This window comes from Gossypium hirsutum, chromosome A05 (genome assembly GCF_007990345.1).
Source record: "Gossypium hirsutum isolate 1008001.06 chromosome A05, Gossypium_hirsutum_v2.1, whole genome shotgun sequence".
NCBI classification, from domain to species: domain Eukaryota; kingdom Viridiplantae; phylum Streptophyta; class Magnoliopsida; order Malvales; family Malvaceae; genus Gossypium; species Gossypium hirsutum.
This window is the reverse complement of record NC_053428.1, coordinates 92,366,720-92,387,231: the sequence shown is the minus strand read 5'-3', so window position 1 is coordinate 92,387,231 and position 20,512 is coordinate 92,366,720. Positions and strand designations below refer to the sequence as shown.

Here is a 20,512-nt window from a genome sequence, read left to right as displayed (position 1 = left end):
TCTTGCATTATAATTTGAGGGAACTAATGAATTAATTATTTAAACGGATTAAAATTGTAATTAATGGACATAGTACTTATTCAGTGCATGTTTATTCTTCTAAGGTAGCTGAAGGTTAAATTTGCATTGTATTTGGAGATACACTTGCCTTGCATAACTTGCAAGATTATTGTGATTAAACTGTTTCAAGGTAAGGATACCTTGTTACCTCACATAGTGTTTTAACTCATTAGATTTAATTAATCATTTGAATTGACATTGGAATGTGCAAGAGATTAGTTCAATTTAATGAGTATGTATGTGCAATAGCATGCTTGCTTATTAGAATCTGTTTATCGATTGAATTGACATAGGGATATGTTAAGAGATGAATGGATTTGTGTAGGTGAGTCTGTTCATAAGTTAGCAAATTACCGACTTGCCGTGAATTTATTCGTAACAATATAAACATGAGTTTAATAATTCTAAGATAAGAAATGTAATTAATCCAACACAATTATGTCATCTTAATTAAATCATATTTTGAAATTGTGCATTTGAGATTTATTTATTTAGTTTAATTAGTTTAAAATCTTACTTTTTAATCACCCTCTTCAAACAAAATATTTTTATTCACCAAAGTGTTTTAAATAACATTCATAAATAGTTCCTTTCACAGTCCCTGTGGGTACGATAACTCGACATTTATTTGTCACTTTATTACATGTTGTGATTGTGTACACTTGCACATTTTTTTAGTTCCACCTACACTATTCGCGCTAGAGAAGAAGCGCCATCTCCAGATGTTATCACCGATACTTTTACTCTTTATGATACTAATGTGACTGCATTGTTAGATCCAAGATCAACCCATTCATATGTATGTGTGAGTTTAGTATCCAGTAAGGCTTTGCCTATAGAGTTTATTGAATTTCTAATTAGAGTATCGAACCCCTTAAGCAAGTGTGTTTTGGTTGATAAAGTGTGCAAGAACTGTCCATTGATGATTCAGGATTTCTATTTTGTAGTTGATCTAATGTTGTTACCATTTGATGAATTTGATATAATTCTAGGTATGGATTGGCTAACGCTACATGATGCTATAGTAAATTGTAAACGAAAGACGATTGATCTAAGATTTCAGAATAATGGAGTTATCTGTATTGAGTCAGTTGATTTGAATGGTTTTCCAGCAGTGATTTCATCGATGTTAGCTCAAAAATATGTGAGAAAGGGTTGCGAAGCTTATTTTTCTTATGTGCTCGATACGAAAGTAACAGAAACAAAAATTGAATCAGTACCAGTTGTATATGAATATCTAGATGTATTTCCTAAAGAGTTACCGGGTTTGCCACCTATTAGAGAGGTTGAATTTGGTATAGAATTGGTACCAGGTACAACGCCAATATCGATAGCTCCGTACAGAATAGTTCTGACGGAGTTAAAAGAATTGAAAGCCCAGTTGCAAGAATTGATGGATAGAGGTTTTGCTAGATTGAGTTTCTCTCCCTGAGGTGCATTGATGTTGTTTGTGAAAAAGAAAGATGATAAAATGAGAATTTGTATAGACTACAAACAGCTCAATGAAGTGACGATCAAGAATAAGTATCCTCTGCCCAGAATAGATGATTTGATTGATCAATTAAAAGGGACAACAAGTTTTTGAAAATTGATTTGAGATTGGGTTATTACCAGTTGCGAGTTAAAGATTCTGATGTACCAAGATTGCTTTTAGAATAAGGTACAAACACTACAAATCTCTTGTTATGCCCTTTAGATTAACAAATGCACCTGCTATTTTTATGGACTTGATGAAACGGAGTTTTAGGTAGTATTTAGACTAATTCGTAGTTGTGTTTATTGATGACATCTTGATTTGCTCTCATGATGAATCTGAACATGCCGAGCATTTGAAAATCATGCTACAAGCTTTAAGGCATAAACAATTGTATGCAAAGTTCAGCAAATGTGAATTCTGGTTACGAGAGGTTGGATTTTTTAGACATATTGTTTAAAGCTGATGGTATCTGGGTTGATCCGAGTAAGATATCTGATAAACCGTAATTTATACATATTGTTACCCAATGCTTAGCCTATTTTTGGATGAATTATCCTTAGAACTAGTGAATTCGATGCTCCTAATCCTTTAATTTCATGTTTTATACTTAGGTGAGAATAGAAGAGTAAAAAGAGCGAGAAACGGGCCGAAAACAAAGAGAATGGACCAACATGTGAAATCAACATGGCCTAGACTTCCGTACACGGGCAGACCACGCGCCCGTGTCCTTTTAGTAGAATCGAGCATGACTTACACGGGTAGACCACATGCCGGTGCCTATTTAACAACCTTGAACACGAATTGAAGAAATCGAACACGGGCGTGTCACACGGGCATGTCCCTGTCGAGCCCAAGTTTAGTCCTATTCGGAAAAGGCCACTCTTGAGGGATTTTAGGCATTTTAAAGCCTATTTAAACACACGAGAGGAGAATTAAAGGGACACACGAAGTAAGAGGCAAGGAATTACTCAAAGAAAGCCGATTGATCCATCTTAGAAGCTGGATTCACCATCAAGACTGAAGATTGGTACGTGATATTCGTGACAGGTTTTAAATATTTATAATAAATCATTCTTGAAACTAACTATTATCACGATGAAGGCAAGTGTACCTATCGATCAGTAGTATAGCTTTAGCAAGACCAGATTGTCGAACCCAAAGGAACTAGAAGTACTAGTAATGACTGTCTTTTTTCTATCTAGCCTAAGAATAATGGGGTTTGTTTTAACTAACTAATTAACTAAACTAAGAATTCACAGAAAATAGAATTGGGGAATTACTTTTGGAACAACGATTGAATTAAGACAATACCTAAGGAAAAATCCACCTAGACTTCACTTGTTATTTGACTCTGAATCGAACGATTTATTCATTTGACTTGATCCGTAGAAATCCCTAAGTTATATTATTACCGCTCTCGAGACTAACAACGTCTAACCCTAGGTTGAATAATGGAAATCTCTTTCTAATTAACTCCGTAGGGTTGCATTAACTCGATCTATGGATCCCTATATTAGGTTTCCCCCTTATTCGGCAAAATCTTGTCACCCTATCTCTAGGCGCGCAATCAACTCCACTTAACTATGACAAATGTACTCTTAGACAAGGTCTATTCCACCTCTAAATAAGAGATTAACTTGAATCAAAATCCTGGAATATCAAAACAAGAACTAAGAACAAATAATTAAGAACAAATCAAATATTTATCATACAATTCGGATAATAATAACAAGATCTATCTTAGGTTTCATTCCCCTTAGGTATTTAGGGGTTTTAGTTCATAACTAAAAAGGTAAACATCTCAAAAGAATAATGAATACAAAACATAAAGAAAAACCCAAAACTACTAGGGGAAATTGAGGGGAGACCTTCAGCCTTGATAATGAATCCGGCTTTTGAGATAGAACAATCTGCTTTTCTTGAGTAGTTCCCTGCTTCCTTCTCTGTGTCCCCCATTTTTCTCCTCCTCTAGGGTGTATTTATAGGCTTTAGAATGCCTAAGAACCCTCGAAATTGGCCTTTTCCAAATTGGACTCAACTTGAGCTCAGCAGGGACACGCCTGTGTGCGATTACTTCAGGCCATGGTCAAGCCTGTTAAATAGGCACGACCGCGTGGTCCACCAGTGTGAGTCGTGCTTCGATTCTGCCAAATTGCCATGGCCGTGTGGTCTGCCCATGTGAGGAGGTCCAGGCCATGTTGATTTTGTACGTTGGCCCATTTTCTCCGTTTTTGGCCCGTTTCTTGTTCCTTTCACTCTCATATGCTCACCTAAGTATAAAACATGAAATTAAGGCATTAGGAGCATCGAATTTACCAATTTTAAGGAAAAATCATTCATAAAATGTGCTAAGCATGGGATAGAAATATGTATAAATTACGGTTTAAGAAATACCCCCACACTCATGCATTTGCTTGTCCTCAAGCAAAATCCTCAACTTAATAATCAAAATAAATTCTTCTCAACTTACAATTTCTATCAATAATATCTCAAAATAATCCATAGGTAATCATACATTGAAAATTCAACTGAAAGAACATCAATGTTTCAAACATTCCAAGTTGAGTATTTTATCATGAAAACATAGGTGTCTCACCTCGTTTAAGTAATTACCTTTGATTCAAAATGTCATAGAGTTTCACATCCTTAATAAAGATTCACTCAAATCACTCGAGGTGTTTAAAGACAATAAATGAAGCACTCAATAGTCAATAATGAAAAGTCATTACCATAGGCTTGCATGAAAATCAAATCTCTACCACTATAAATTGAGATGAAACATCAATCAAAAGGTCTTTAGAGGGTTGTAACGTCGCTTTGGTTAGAGGGTGTGGTCACAAGCTGAAAGAAAGGGTTAGGATCGAGATTGAATTGAAAAATTGCCTAGCTAGAAAAATGGCTAGTCATTAATTGCGTACAACAGAGCTTTTTCTCAGAATATGGAATTTAACTCTTTAGCTCAAAAGATCACTACTACTAAAACGTATACATGTATATATATATTTAGAACAAGTCAAATTAAAAAATAGAATAAAACATAGCTAAGCAATTATTCCAACTCAAATCTCGACAAAAAATAGGGATAAAATTAATTTAGGGGATTTCAACAATAATGAGTTATGGGTTAATATTGAGGGTAAATCAACAAATGGGTTGTTAGGCTCAAGGGTGTTCACTAAGGGTTAATTGTGAAGGTAGGATTTTATGGAGTGAGTGGGTTAAACCTAAGTCCTTTATCATTTTGACATATCAAATCAAATGGTGTGGCTCTAGAATAACAATTCAATACTGACGCATTCATAATGAATGTGAGCATGAAAGAAATAATAGATGCTGTAAAGGCTCAAGATCTCACAAAAATTATGGCTTTTTGATGTTTAAACTTATGGATTTCAATTCAAGATAATACCTAAACTTAGGAAAACAACTTAAAATTTTAAATTCTTAAAAATCAACTTATCATGGTTAATTCTCTAATGTCTTAAAGTTTAAATAATCAATGCATGAATGTCTATGTTTTAATTTAAGATATATCAATAAAAATCATAAATCAATCAAAATTAATCCTAAACATGATATGAGAGCTTTTCAAGAGAACAAGGCAATCATTCAGGGATTTTTCTGATATAAAAATGAAAACCCCCCACACTTAAGATGTACATTGCCCTCAATGTACAAAGATAGATATATAGAAAATAATATAAAAATAAGATAGGGTGAGAAGTGAAACTTCCTGAGTGATGAGTGAATTTCCTTAAACTGGAGTTTTGGAGAATAATCGGCGTTAGGGTAGAGGAGGATACTCCGGTGGTGGTAGAGGTTCATTAGTCGATAAGTCCTGCACCAAAAATATATTATAACTGGTGGTAGCTATGGTTGTGGTCGAGCAGGACATGGCAGTCGTTGAGAACCTTTCCCGGTGGAGTTTTTAGTTCCTATGCGAGGATGAGCTTTGGAGCTCTTTCTGACTGTGATCAAATCAGGAACTCTTTAAGAGGTATATTGAAGCATAATTACTCGTAATGAAATAGCCGAAGAATAAAAATTGTAAAAACTCAAGATAAAATAATATTAAAAGGAAAAAAAATAATTTCAAAATATAGAGGTAAAAATAAAATAAAATAAATAATAGGTGTTTATAGAGAAATTGGGGCACACGGCCGTGGAGCACACCCGTGTGCTCTAAGCTCAGCTTGTGTGTTTCGTACATTTCGAAATTAGGCGCATTGGTGTACACGGCCATGTTGAACGGCCGTGTTGATCTCCGTTCGCTTCTCCCATGCCTGTGTAGCCATGCGCACGCCTGTGTTCAATTGATAGGTTTACCTACGATTTCAAACGACGAGCGTGTTGCTCGCCCGTGTTATTTTGGCAGTTTCGCCCACAGCCATGTCGAATAGCCGTGGCTACTTATCGCATCCCATGTTGGGGAAGAAATTTTTGCCCTGTTTTCACACGGCCGTATCGCACTGCTGGTTGCATCCAGTGGTATGTGCACGGCCTACGGCATGCCCGTGTTCCTGGCTGTGTGGTTCTGAAAAGCCTGTGCGCAATGATTTGGTTAGTATGTTAGATTTTTTTTAAACTAAAATTTAAAGAAATTAATATTGTTAGTGCTTGGGTTGTCTACCGAGAAGCGCTTATTTAAAGTCTAAGCTAGAATTTACCGTGTGAGTATAGTTAAGGAGATTTGTGGAGCCGTAGCTCCTCCCTGTCATCTTTAAATTTCACACCGTTGTAAGGTTTGAGGCGGTTTCCATTTACTTTAAAAGTACCTTGCGATGGGTGACTTATTTCTATGGTGCCGTATGGGAAAACTGTTTTTACTACGAACGGACATGACCATCGTGATTTAAGCTTCCCAGGGAGTAATTTGAGTCTCGAGTTATATAATAGCACAAGATCTCCAATTTCAAATTGTTTTTTTTTGTTTTAACCGAGCATCGTGGCATGGTTTCGTTAGTTCCTTGTATAGTATTGAGTTTTCATATGCATAGGTTCGCCATTCGTCTAACTCATTTAACTGCATCAACCTTTTTTCACCTGCAAGTTTGGGATCAAAGTTTAGAAATTTTATAGCCCAGAATGCTTTGTGTTCTAACTCAAATGGTACATGATAACTTTTTCCATAGACAAGTTTGTATGGTGATGCTCCTATGGGGGTTTTAAAAGTAGTTCTATAAGCCCATAATGCGTCATCTACTTTTATTGCCCAATCTTTCTTGTTTAATTCTACCGTCTTTTCTAGGATACGTTTAAGTTCTCGATTTGCCACTTTAACTTGGCCACTAGTTTAAGGGTGGTAAGGGGTAGCTGTTCGGTGGTAAACTCCATATTTCTTAAGGGTCTTTTCAAATTGGTCGTTACAGAAATGAGTCCCCCTATCGCTGATGATTAATCTAGGTGTTCCAAATCAAGAGAAAAGTTTTTTAAGGAAATGCACCACTACTCTAGCATCATTTGAAGGCAAAGCTTGGGGTTCAACCCATTTAGACATATAATCGACAACTACTAAGATGTATTTATTTCCAAATGAACTAGGGAATGGACCCATGAAGTCGATACCCCAAACATCAAATATTTCACATGAAAGCATATATGTCTGAGGCATTTCATCACGGTTAGAGATATTACCTGTCCTTTGGCATTTGTCACAAGAAATAACATACTTGTTGGCATCTTTGAATAAGGTGGGCCAATAAAAACCATATTCAAGTATTTTATGTGCGGTCTTATTTCCACCGTCTCCAGCTGGTCCTGAATAGCAATGTTCCAAGATTTTTAATGCTTCTATTCTTGTAACGCATCGCCGAATGACTTGATCTTCACATATATGGAAATGAAAATGATCTTCCCAAAAGTATATTTTAACATCAGTGAAGAATCATTTCTTTTGTTGATGTGTCAACCCTTTTGGGATAACATTAGCGGCTAAAAAATTTGCGATGTCTGCAAACCAAGGTACCTCCGAGTCAGAAATAGAAAAAAATTGTTCTTCAGGGAATGAATCATTTATTTCCATTTCATCTAGCTCTTTAGTATTTAAATTTTCAAGCCTGGATAAATAATCAGCTACGAGATTTTCTGCTCCTTTCTTATCTTGAATTTCCAAGTCAAATTCCTGCAATACCAAAATCTATTGAATGAAAGGAGGTTTTGCATCAGTCTTAGTTAACAGGTAGCGAAGGGCAGAATGGTTAGTATAAACGACAACGTTAGACAATATTCGATATGGCCTAAATTTATCGAATGCAAATACCACATCTAACAATTATTTCTGCGTGGTGGTGTAGTTCTCTTGTTCAGCTGTCAAAGTTTTGCTAGCATAATAAATAGGTTGAAAGTGCTTGTCCCTTCGCTGTCCCAAAACTGCACCTACTGCAAAGTCACTCGCATCACACATTATTTCAAAAGGTAAATTCCAATCAAGTGCTATTATAATTGGAGCATTAATCAACTTATCCTTTAGAGTATTAAATACTTCTAAACATTCCTGATTAAAATTAAAGAGCATATATTTTTTTAGTAATTTCGTCAAACACTTAGCTATTTTAGGAAAATCTTTAATAAATCTTCTATAAAACCCAGCATGTCCTAAAAAACTTCAAATAGCCTTAACCGAACTAGGAGGAAGTAATTTTTCAATGATTTCGACTTTAGATTTATCAACCTCAATGCCTTTACTAGAAATTTTATGTCCTAGCGCAATACCTTCTTGAACCATAAAGTGACATTTTTCCCAGTTAAGTACAAGGTTCATTTCTTCACATCTTATTAGAAATCGTTTTAAAATTTTAAGGCAAAGATGGATAGAGTTACTAAATATCGAGAAATCATCCATAAATACCTCCATGATATCTACTACAAGTTCGTCAAAGATGGCCATCATACAGCGCTGAAATGTAGCAGGAGCATTACATAATCCAAAGGGCATTCTTCGATAAGCAAATGTACAGTATGGACATGTGAATGTCATTTTTTTTCCTGATCTTCAGGAGCTATTGGGATTTGAAAACAGCCAGATAATCCGTCTAAGAAGCAGTAGTACATGTGCGCTGATAGTTTTTCCAACATTTGGTCAATGAATGGCAAGGGGAAGTGATCTTTCCTTGTGGCATCATTTAGCTTCCTATATTCAATGCAATCTCTCCAACCTGTGACTGTTCTAGTTGGAATTAGTTCATTCTTCTCATTGGCTACCACAGTCATGTCTCCTTTCTTAGGAATAACCTGTACTGGACTTAACCGAACTAGGAGGAGGTAATTTTTCAATGATTTTGACTTTAGATTTATCAACCCCAATGCCTTTACTAGAAATTTTATGTCCTAACACAATACCTTCTTGAACCATAAAGTGACATTTTTCCCAGTTAAGTACAAGGTTCATTTCTTCACATCTTATTAGAACTCGTTTTAAAAATTTAAGGCAAAGATGGATAGAGTTACCAAATACCGAGAAATCATCCATAAATACCTCCATGATATCTACTGCAAGTTCGTCAAAGATGGCCATCATACAGCGCTGGAATGTAGCAGGAGCATTACATAATCCAAAGGGCATTCTTCGATAAGCAAATGTACCGTATGGACATGTGAATGTCATTTTTTTCCTGATCTTCAGGAGCTATTGGGATTTGAAAATAGCCATATAATCCGTCTAACAAGCAGTAGTACATGTGCCCTGATAGGTTTTCCAACATTTGGTCAATGAATGGCAAGGGGAAGTGATCTTTCCTTGTGGCATCATTTAGCTTCCTATATTCAATGCAAAATCTCCAACCTGTGACTGTTCTAGTTGGAATTAGTTCAGTCTTCTCATTGGCTACCACAGTCATGTCTCCTTTCTTAAGAACAACCTGCACTGGACTTACCCAAGAACTGTCAGAAATAGGATAAATAATTCAAGCATCTAGAAGTTTAATTACCTCGGCTTTAACAACTTCCTTCATGTTGGGGATCAGTCTTCTTTGAGCTTACACACATGGTTTATATATTCATCTTCCATTAAATTTTTTGGGTGCAAAAAGAAGGGCTAATCCCTTTAATGTCAGAAATTTTCCAAGCTATGGCCTTTTTATGTTCTTTTAATACTTGGATTAATTCCTCTTTCTCCTTGGGTTGCAAGTTAGATGCAATAATAACTGGTAATTTAGAATTATTTCCAAGGAATGCTTATTCCAAGTGATTCAATAATTGTTTGAGTTCCAGTTTAGAAGGTTCTTCAATAGAGGGTTTTTGCTTAAAATCACTGTTCCCTTTAATGTCTTCATGTTCTGCTTGTCTTTAGAAAGATTCATTGAAGTTCAGTTTAGCTTTTATTTTACCTGTCTCGAAATCATCGTCATTTATCTCCTCTCCTTGGGCATTGTACTGTTCCAACGTGTCCTTATGTATGATTTCCTGAAAAGAATCTTAAGCAGCATGATCAATAGAGTCAATAAAATAACATGAGTCATCCTGTTCCCTAGAAAATTTCATGGCATCATAAATTTTAAAAACGATTTCTTCGTCACCTACTCTAAGTACCATTTTACCATCACCCACATCAATAACAGCCCTAGCAGTGGCTAAAAATGGACGCCCTAAGATTAAAGGCACTTCAACATCTTCATCCATATCAAGCAGAACAAAGTCAACAGGGAATATAAATTTATCTACTTTCACAAGTATGTGCTCTATAATACCCCTAGGATATTTAACAGATTTATCATCCTAGTAGGTTTAGGTTCCCCAAGACCAAGTTGTTTAAACATTTTATATGGCATCAAATTAATGCTAGCACCTAAATCAGCTACTGCCTTATCAACGTTAAAACTACCAATTAAGTAGGGTATAGTAAAACTTCCTGGATCTTTTAATTTTGTTGGCAGTTTATTTTAGAGTATAGCCAAGCATTCCTCGTTAAGTTCCACTGTAGATAAGTCTTCAAAATTTCTTTTTTTTAGGAGCTCATTTAAAAATTTTACGTATGTAGGCATCTGCGACATAGCTTCAACAAAAGGTAAGTTAATATGTAGTTGTTTAAAAAGTTTTGTGCATCCATGCGGTCTTTCTTCAACTTTTATGGGTATGGAATTGGTGGTTTATGTTCCTTCGGCATTGGATTGTCATTGCTTTTGGGTTTTACCTCCTCTCCTTTGCTTTTGTCAGCTTCTTGTTGTGGCTTCTTTTTCGATTCAGCTAACACTTTCCCACTCCTTAGTGTAACTGTTTTCACATGTGCTTCTGGATTGGGTTCTGTGTTACTAGGTAGATTTCCTGGTGCTCTTTCTGAAATCATCTTAACCAGTTGTCCAATTTGAGTTTCAAGCCCTTGGATCGATGCTTGTTGATTTTTGAGTGCTGATTCGGTATTCTGAAAATGAGTCTCTGACACCGATATGAATTTGGTTAGCATCTCCTCAAGGTTCGGCTTTTTCTCCTGCTGGTATGGTGGTTGCTGAAAGCCTGGAGGGGGTTGTGGTTTCTGATTTCCTTGGCCTCCCCATGAAAAATTGGGATGGTTCCTCCAACCAGCATTATAAGTGTTACTATATGGGTTATTTTGGGATCTAGAGTTATTGTTACCCGTATATTAGACTTGTTCCTCCTCAATACGAGGGTTGAAAGGTTGATATTCTGTGCATGATCCTCCTCCATTTGAATCGCAGCTCATCACTGGATGAACCTGAGTAGAACCACACAAATCGTTAATCTTTTTATTTAAGAGTTCTACTTGGTTAGATAGCCTAGTAACCGCGTCGAGGTTGAAAACACCGGCTGCTTTCGTCGGCTTTGTTCTCATAACTCACCTCTGATAGTTATTCAGTGACATCTCCTCAATAAATTCATAAGCCGCCTCAGGTGTTTTATTATTGATAGTTCCTCCAGCGGCTGCATTAATCGTCTACCGAGTCGAAGGATTCAAGCCATTATGGAACGTTTGAACCTGTAGCCAAAGCGGTAACCATGGTGAGGGTACCTTCTCAAAAGGTCCTTGCATCTCTCCCATGCGTTGTAGAGTGTTTCTAAATCCATCTGCACAAAAGAAGAGATATCATTACGTAATTTGGTTATTTTAGCCGGTGGAAAATATTTTAATAAATATTTTTTGGTCATTTGTTCCCAAGTAGTGATTGCTTAACGAAAAGGGAAACAGCCGAAGACGGATTGCTTCATCAGAAACGCCATTAATTTTAAAGGTATCGCAAAATTTTAGGAAATTTTCCAAGTGAGCATTGGGATCCTCGTCCTGCAAACTATCAAACTGAACAAACTGTTGTATCATTTGAATTGTGTTAGGTTTCAGTTCAAAATTATTTGCAGCAATAGCAGGTCTAACTATATGTGACTCAGTTCCTGTTAAATTAGGTTTAGCATAATCATACATAGTGCGCAGAGCAGGATTCTAATTAACAACAATTGCAGGAGGTAGCGGATTTTCTTGGTTTTCAGCCATCTCCTTGGTTGGGGTTTGAATATCGTCCTCTTGCTCGTTCTCTGTGTATCTTAAGCTTTGCCTTATTTCTTTTTGGATTCTGCAAACTGTGCGATCAATCTCACTATCAAAAAGCAATGGTCCTGATGGGTTTCTTCTAGTCATAAACTATAAGAACTTGCTAGAAAAAGGGAAAAAGAAGAATTAGTAATAAAAATTATAAATAAATTTAAATTGCAGTAAAAGTAAATGGCTAAAGTAATAAAAATCGAGTGTTCCTAATATCTTAGTTCCCCAGCAACTGCGCCAAAAACTTGTTACGTGATATTCGTGACAGGTTTTAAATATTTATAGTGAATCGTTCTTGAAACTAACTATTATCACGATGAAGGCAAGTGTACCTATCGATCAGTAGTATAGCTTTAGCAAGACCGAATTGTCGAATCCAAAGGAACTAGAAGTACAAGTAATGACTGTCTTTTTATTATCCAGCCTAAGAATAATGGGGATCATTTTAACTAACTAATTAACTAAACTAATTAACCCCTTTATTTTTAGGCTAGATAATAAAAAGAAAGTTAATACTAGTACTTTTAGTTCCTTTGGGTTCGGTATCCCGATCTTGCCATAAGCTATACTACTGTTCGATTAGATGCACTTGCCTTTGTCGTGATAATAGTTAGTTTTCAAGAACAGACATTCATAAATATTAAAAGTTATCACGATTCATAATCACATCAAGTTTTTGACGTCATTGCCAGGGAACTAAGATATTAGGAACACTCGATTTTTATTACTTTAGCCATTTTACTTTTATTGCAATTTAAAATTTTATTTTCTTTTCTAATTTTTCGTTTATTCGCTTCTGGCAGGTTTTTATAGTGTATAACTAGGAGAAACCCGTCAGGACCATTATTTTTTGACAGTGAGATCGATTGCACAGCTCACAAAAATTGAAGAGAAATAAGACGAAGCCTAAGATAGACAGAGGAAGAGAAAGAGGATGATATTTCCACCACAACTGAGGAATGGCTAAAAATCAAGAAAACCTGCTACCTCCTGCAATAGCTACTAATCCAGTAAATCAGAATCTTGCTCCATGCACTATGTATGGTTATGCTAAACCTACTTTAACAGGAACTGAGTCAAGTATAGTTAGGCCTGCTGTTGCTGCAAATAATTTTGAACTGAAACCTAACACAATTCAAATGAACCAACAGTTTGTTCAGTTTGATAGTTTGCAGGACGAGGACCCAAACGCTCATTTTGTGAATTTCCTAGAGTTTTGCGACACTTTTAAAATCAATGGCATTTCTGATGATGCCATTCACCTTCAGTTGTTTCCCTTTTCGTTGAGGAACAAAGCTAAACAGTGGTTGAACTCGTTACCACGAGGGTCAATCACTACTTGGGAACAAATGACCAAAAAACTTTTACTTAAATATTTTCTACCGGCTAAAATAGCTAAATTGAGGAACGATATCTCTTCTTTTGTGCAGATGGATCTAGAGACACTCTATGATGCATGGGAGAGATACAAGGACATATTGAGAAGGTGCCCTCACCATGGGTTACCTTTATGGTTGTAGGTTCAAATGTTTTATAACCGCGTGAACCCTTCAATAAGGCAACTTATCGACGCAGCTGCTGGTGGGACTATCAATAACAAAACACCTGAAGTGGCTTACGAGTTTATTGAAGAGATGTCACTAAATAACTATCAGTGGTAAGTCATGAGAACAAAGCCGACGAAAGCAGCCGGTGTTTTCAATCTCGATGCGGTTACTATGCTACCTAACCAGGTAGAACTCTTAAATAAAAAGGTTGGCGGTTTGTGTGGTTCTACTCAGGTACATCCATTGATGAGGTGCGATTCAAATGGAGAAGGAGCATACGTAGAATATCAACCCTTCAACCCTAGCACCAAGGAGGAACAAGTTCAATATATGGGTAATAATAATTCTAGATCTCAAAATAACCCATTTAGTAACACATATAATGCAAGTTGGAGGAACCATCCCAACTTCTCGTCGGGTGGCCAAGGGAATTAAAGGCCACAACATCCTCTTGGTTTTCAACAACCACCTTACCAATAGGAAAAGAAGCCGAGCCTTGAGGAGATGTTAACAAAGTTTATCTCAGTGTCAAAAACTCGCTTTTAGAATACCGAAACAGTACTTAAGAATCAACAAGTGTCGATCCAAGGGCTCAAAACTCAGATAGGCCAACTTGCCAAATTGATTTCTGAATAACCACAAGGTAGGTTGCCGAGTAACACTGAATCTAACCCAAGGGAACAACTCAATGCAATTACCATTCAAGATGAGGAAGGGTTAGTCGAACCTGACCAGAACCGATGCAAGGAATTATGGTAAGTAAAAGAAAAGGTGAGGTAGACCACAGTGAAAAAATATCGGTAAGTAAAGAGTACAAACCTCGTGTGCCATACCCCAATGCGACAAGGAAAGACCACACAAACGAACAATTCGGTAAATTCCTTATATTATTAAAAAAAATTAAATATTAACTTACCATTTATTGAAGCTCTTTCGTAGATGCCAAACGTAGCCAAATTCTTAACGGAGCTTTTAACAAACAAGCAGAAGTTGGATGAGGCGTCGCATGTGGAGTTAAATGCAATTTGCTCAGCCATACTACAGAATAAGCTGGCCAACAAATTACAAGATCTAGGGAGTTTTACAATTCCTTGTTTAATTGGTAGCTTAGATGTTAATAATGCTTTGGCTGATTTAGGGGCTAATATCAATGTCATGCCTAATAAAATGTTTAAACAACTAGGTCTTGGGAAACCCAAACAAACTAGGATGAGCATTCAGTTAGTAGACAAAAAAATCAGATTTCCTAGGGGTATTATTGAAGACTTACTCGTTAAAATTGATAAATTCATATTCCTAGTTGATTTTGTTGTTCTAGACATAGAAAAGGACAGTGACCTGCCTTTCATTTTAGGAGGGTCCTTTTTAGAAACTACTAGAACCATAATTGATGTTTGTACAGGTGAACTCACACTTCATGTGGGTGAGAAAACAATCACTCTTAAAGCTCGTAATTCAAGTAACACATCAATTATCGAGGGTGATTTTATAAATTGTACTACTAATACTGATCATGTGGTGAAACCTTCTTTGCAGGAAACACGTTCAAAGAACACACCTGAGCCATGTTCAAATAACGAAAAAGACCCATCTATGAATAACGAAGGGTACAGGTCGAGGAACTAGATGAGTGGCGGACACAGAAACCAAAATCACACGATAAATTGAAACAACGCCATGACGAGCTCAATATTTCACCAAATTAACTTAAGGTTGGAGAAAAAGTACTATTAGATGCAACAGACCCTCGGATTGCCACCTCTGAACCTAATAGAGAAATCCTTCTTACAGTACTTAGCATTTTCCCATACGGCAGAGTAGAGGTAATTCATCCCAAATTCGATACGTTCAAGGTAAATAGTACTCGTCTAAAACCTTATTTTGATAAAATTGATAGCAGGGATGAGGAGTGTAAACTCCTCGCACCACCATGACCAGGCAAAAGATGGGTAAGTCGAGCTTAGATAATAAATAAGCGCTTCTCGGGAGGCAACCCGAGCACTAACGGTGTTAATTTCTTTAAATTTTAGTTTTTAACATTTAAATCCACTAACTGAGACACTGAACACAGGTTTTCTAGAACCACATGGCCAGGCCAACGGGTGTGCCTTAGGCCGTACCCACACCACGGAAGGCAGCACGACCGTGTGATACGGCCGTGTGAAAATAGGGCAAAAATTTTTCTTGAACACGGGAGTCGAGAAGTAGAAATGGCCGTGCAACATGGCCGTGGGTGAATCTGTCAAAACAACACGGGTGTCAGACACGCCCGTGTCTAGAGGCCATGGTTGAAACTCAAAAAATAGCACAGGCGTGCAACACGCCCGTGCTCACTACTCGTGGTCAAGACTGACAAAAAAACACGGGTGTGGACATACATACATGGGCGTGGGAGAAGCGAACGAATCAGAACACGGTCGTGTGCATCAACACTCCTAAAGAACATGGGCATGGGCTGAAATTCAGACGCGCCCAAATTTGAAAATCATGATATATACAGGCTAAAATTAGGGCACACGAGTGTGCCCCACGGCCGTGTGCCCCAATATCTGTACAAACCCCTCACTATTCATCATCCTCTTCCCCAAAACTCTAAACCCTAGCCGCCGCAACCCCTCCCCTACCACCGACCGACCACCTTAGCTTTCCTTTCTCCTTCATTTTTCCCCACTCTCTGTCCCTCCTCCCCTCTTCTCACCCTTGTGCACCACACGACACACCGCCCACGCCCGTGGCAGACCTCAACTGCTCCCCACCATCACACCGTCGCTCTTTTGGCCACCACTCCTCTACTAACGGTATATCATGCCGAATCCACGCAGTAAGAAAACTGCCGTCCCCGCCTTGAAAAAGAGGAAAGGAGTAGCATCATCCTCTGGTCCTACTGCAATGATCATGCACCCATTCCTCCAATTCCAACCGAGACTACAGGAGGAACTATTTCAGATATTACAGGCCCGACCCTTAGGTGCGGGCAATTGCATTGACTGGGTCCCACTTGAACAAATCCAACTAGCTGACGCGGTCTAAGCCCTTTTGATGACTGACCCATTGGGCCTCTTTTTCAAGATCGTCGAGCCGACGTACCTCGAGCTCACACTCAAACTCTGCTCGACCTTCCATCTTCAAGTCGTCATGACACAGTTCAATGATCCTAGAATGCTCCAGTTCCATCTTGACGGTTTAGTTCGCCAGTTGAGCGTACCTGAGCTCGGTGTCGCTTTGGGGCTCTATACGGGCGAGATCATAAACGACAATAATTTTGACACCCTCCATCGTCCCATCCACTTGTCTCCCTCCAACTACTAGAGGGCCCTCGTTCCTATTTTGGCCACCTACGACCCTAAACGCTCCAAGGCATCGGCCCCTCTCTAAGGTACTTACAGGCCATCTTGGTCCACACTCTAGCAGGGCGGTGAGAGAGCACCGGTATCGTCAATGTTGAAACCATTTTTTATTTGGTTTTAAAAAATAGGGATCGACTTTTTAAAACAAATTGCGGAGTCACCACCAATCCTTTTTGTTTAGGTGAGATTGGATCACCTAATAAAATATTTTAGTCCATTTAAATCAATTTTGGCCTACATAGATCTGAAAAAACGGGTTCGGGAGCCGGTTACGTATGAGGAAGGATTAGCACCCTCACTACGCCAAAAATTGGTACCAAATCGATTAAGTACTGTCCTTATGTCTAAGTTTTAAAGTGATTTTCGAAATATGGTTCCTTCTGAAACATTTGACTGGCTCAAGTTAGTCGTCAAAATGCTCTTGTTTCAAAGGAATACAGCATCGCATCCAGCATGATAGGACACGATCCATTATACACTCAAAAACCCGATAAATTTTGACCTCCAAAAGTTTATATGTTGAAAATTACAAAAGGATGCCCAATTATATAGTCCAACGAAAAACCGAAACCCAGCACGGTAGGGCACGATTCCTCGAATTTCCAAACATCAAACATTGCCTTCGTTTTAAGGAATTTTCAAATGAATAATTATAAAGCCAGCTTAAAACATATTCATTTTACTTGAAATAAAATGGAATACTTAGTTTTAAAAAGTTAAAAATTATAATGCAACATTTGTAGACCAAGAGAAAAAATAATAATCACGGGATGATGTGCATGAATAAAATACAACACTTGGTAAATGAAGATAACATAACCTTATTTAGTCAACTAACAAAATAAACAATTAAATATAATTAATCAAAAAAAAATAACCCAATTTTCAAGCATGTATAGAGGATAATTGATATCACAATACAAAACAATGAATAAATAATATACAACGACAATGTATATAGTATAATATAAAAGCCAGTAACATAAAATGCACGAAACAAGATGGAAATTAGTAGTCAATGTTGTATGACTCGATGTTAAAATAATGGTGGGCTAATGAACATATAATATATATAATATATGGATTGATGAATTTGAAATAATTCGCGTAAAAAACTAGGTATGTATATAACTATTAAAATAGATGTTCTAGTGCGAATACATTTGGATCCAAATAATATGAAAAATACAAATATTTATTGAAAAAAAAGCAACACAATAAAGGAAAATTTAAGTAATACATAAAATTCAAAAAGATTGTAAAAAATATACACATATTCTAAAAATATAATCTTGGGAAATAAATTATACACATAATAGATTAAAAAACATATTTGTCTATATATATATATGTAAATTTAAAAAGAAATTATATGTAACAATAGCATGGAGTTAAATATGTACCTAGGATCAAATATATGTACCAATATATACAAAACATTCAAACAAAATATCATAAAAATGTTAAAGTGATTTAATGTAAAAAGAATTTGAACACAATGATTTTATAAAACAAAATAAAGTTATCAAAATGGCTCTACAAATATGCAAAAATATTGAGAACTACAAAATAATTGGTATTACAAATCAATAACTCGATGAGAATAATGCACGTACAAATATATATAGAACATTTAAAGAAATATTGTTCAAAATGTTAAAAAATATAATAAAAAAAACTTCCAACTCATTGCACAAATAAAAGCAAACAAGATCAATAAAATGGATGAACACATGTAAGAATATTAAAAGTATTTTAAAAATGGTAAGCTATACAAATAGAAAAACTAAATTAAAACTGAACTAAAATGAGAAGGATAATTCAAAAATAGAAGAAACCCAAAATAGGGACCAGCGCGTAATGTGCTCAAATTCACAGGGACTAAAGCTAGAATTATTCCAGATCCCAAAACACCTCGTTGAGGCGTGGACCCAATTGTAAATAAGAATTAATTACAGGGCTATATTTTAAAAAATAAATAAAACAAACAACATCGATTGAACTATCGCGCAAAGGGGGAGGACCTAGCACGCAATTAACCCTTTCAAACAAAAAAAACGCGGATCCGGCCTACCCATCGGGTCAACACGTAGATCCTTTCGCCTGGGACAGTGTCGTTTTGTGCTTTTTTATAAAGGCCAAATGAGGCATTCATTCAGCAGAACCAAGAAAACAACCCAAGCCTCCCCATTTCATCATCTTCAGCTGAACCCTAGATCACCACTCAAGTCACCGATTCCCATTCCCCAGGCAACGACCTGCCCATTCAAGCCCAGAGGATGATTTTTTAGCCTCAAGATCTCCTCCTAGCTTCGACTTCAACAAAGCAGAAGGAGGTCTACGGCGTATTTCCCAAATAAGACCCTCTTTTCTTTTTTTCTTTTTATATTTTGCTTTCGAATATAAGAACAACAAAACCTAGACGAATGAAACTAAAAAAAAATCCAAAGATTTTGAATCGAAAAATCACCTTTTTTTATGGCCTTTGTGTATTTCAGTATACGTAATGTGAGTAAAAAAAACAATACATTATTTTGGCTTTATAGCAGAAAACAGAGTAAAAATAAATTACAAATCAATTTGTTTTTCCTCTTTGCTCTGCTGTTGTTTGTCTGTTTCTTCGCAGGTACGGAGGCCAGTTGGCGCGGTGGTACGTGGCGCTTGGCTTGGGGTGGTGCGTGAAGGCCATACGGAGGTGCGCTGAGGTTGTACGAGGGTTGGGAGGCCAGCTGTGGCGCAAGGTAAACCCTAGTTTCTGTTTCTAAAATATTTTGGGCCATTTGGGCTTTGAATTTTTGGACTAGGGTAGTTCGGTTTAGAATTGGGTTATTGTAAATGGGTTTGGACTTTGGGCTGTGTAAAATGGACTTGTGGACTTTATATATATATATTGTTATTAGGTTTCTAGTTGATGGGCCAGGGCTAAATTGGGCCTCTACAGCTGCCCCTCTTTGCTCATTGTCTATAACGAGAATATAGCAAAGACTTTAAAGAGGGCCAATTTTGCCTGGTTTTACAGAATCTTGACCTCTTCGGTGCTTCTCTTCTTCAAGTAGCCCCACTACATCTCCAGAGGTATAAGAACTGTTGCTTTGATCTACTCCATTGTGACTACTTGTAGCTTTAACCTATTCCACTGCAACCTCAGGGAGTTGAGGTTTATGGCTTTAATCTAGTCTTCTGCAATTAGCTTGATCTATTCTATTGTAGCTTCAAGGAGATAAGATCTATTTATTTATCTTTAATCTGTTCTATTATAATTTCAGGGAGAAGAGATTTGTAGCTTTGATTTACTCCACTGAAACTTCAATGAGATAAGAATTGTGGCTTCGAGCTGCTTCAATGCCATTTCAAGGAGAAGAGGTTTGTAGCTTCGATCTACTCTGCTGAAACTTCAAGGAGATATGAATGGTGGCTTCGAGCCGCTCCAATGCCATTCCGGGGAGAGGAGATTTGTAGCCTCGATCTACTCCGCTGAAACTTCAAGGAGATCTGCTATTGATTTCAACCTGGTCCACTACTGCTTAGGGGGTTAAGGTTGACAATCTTTGATCCGCTCAACTACTACTTAGGGAGATAAGATCAATAATTCAGC

The 20,512-nt window shown here is 37.0% G+C and overlaps 2 non-coding genes across 2 annotated transcripts; one reads left to right on the top strand and one right to left on the bottom strand.

Annotated features, from left to right (window-relative positions):
• Nucleotides 1-11,480: 11,480 nt before the first annotated feature.
• LOC121230089 (small nucleolar RNA R71) lies at nucleotides 11,481-11,584 on the top strand. Its single transcript, XR_005928041.1, has one exon. It is a non-coding gene; the product is annotated as a small nucleolar RNA R71 (small nucleolar RNA).
• Nucleotides 11,585-13,420: 1,836 nt separating this feature from the next.
• Nucleotides 13,421-13,527, bottom strand: LOC121229759 (small nucleolar RNA R71). Its single transcript, XR_005927714.1, has one exon. It is a non-coding gene; the product is annotated as a small nucleolar RNA R71 (small nucleolar RNA).
• Nucleotides 13,528-20,512: the final 6,985 nt, after the last annotated feature.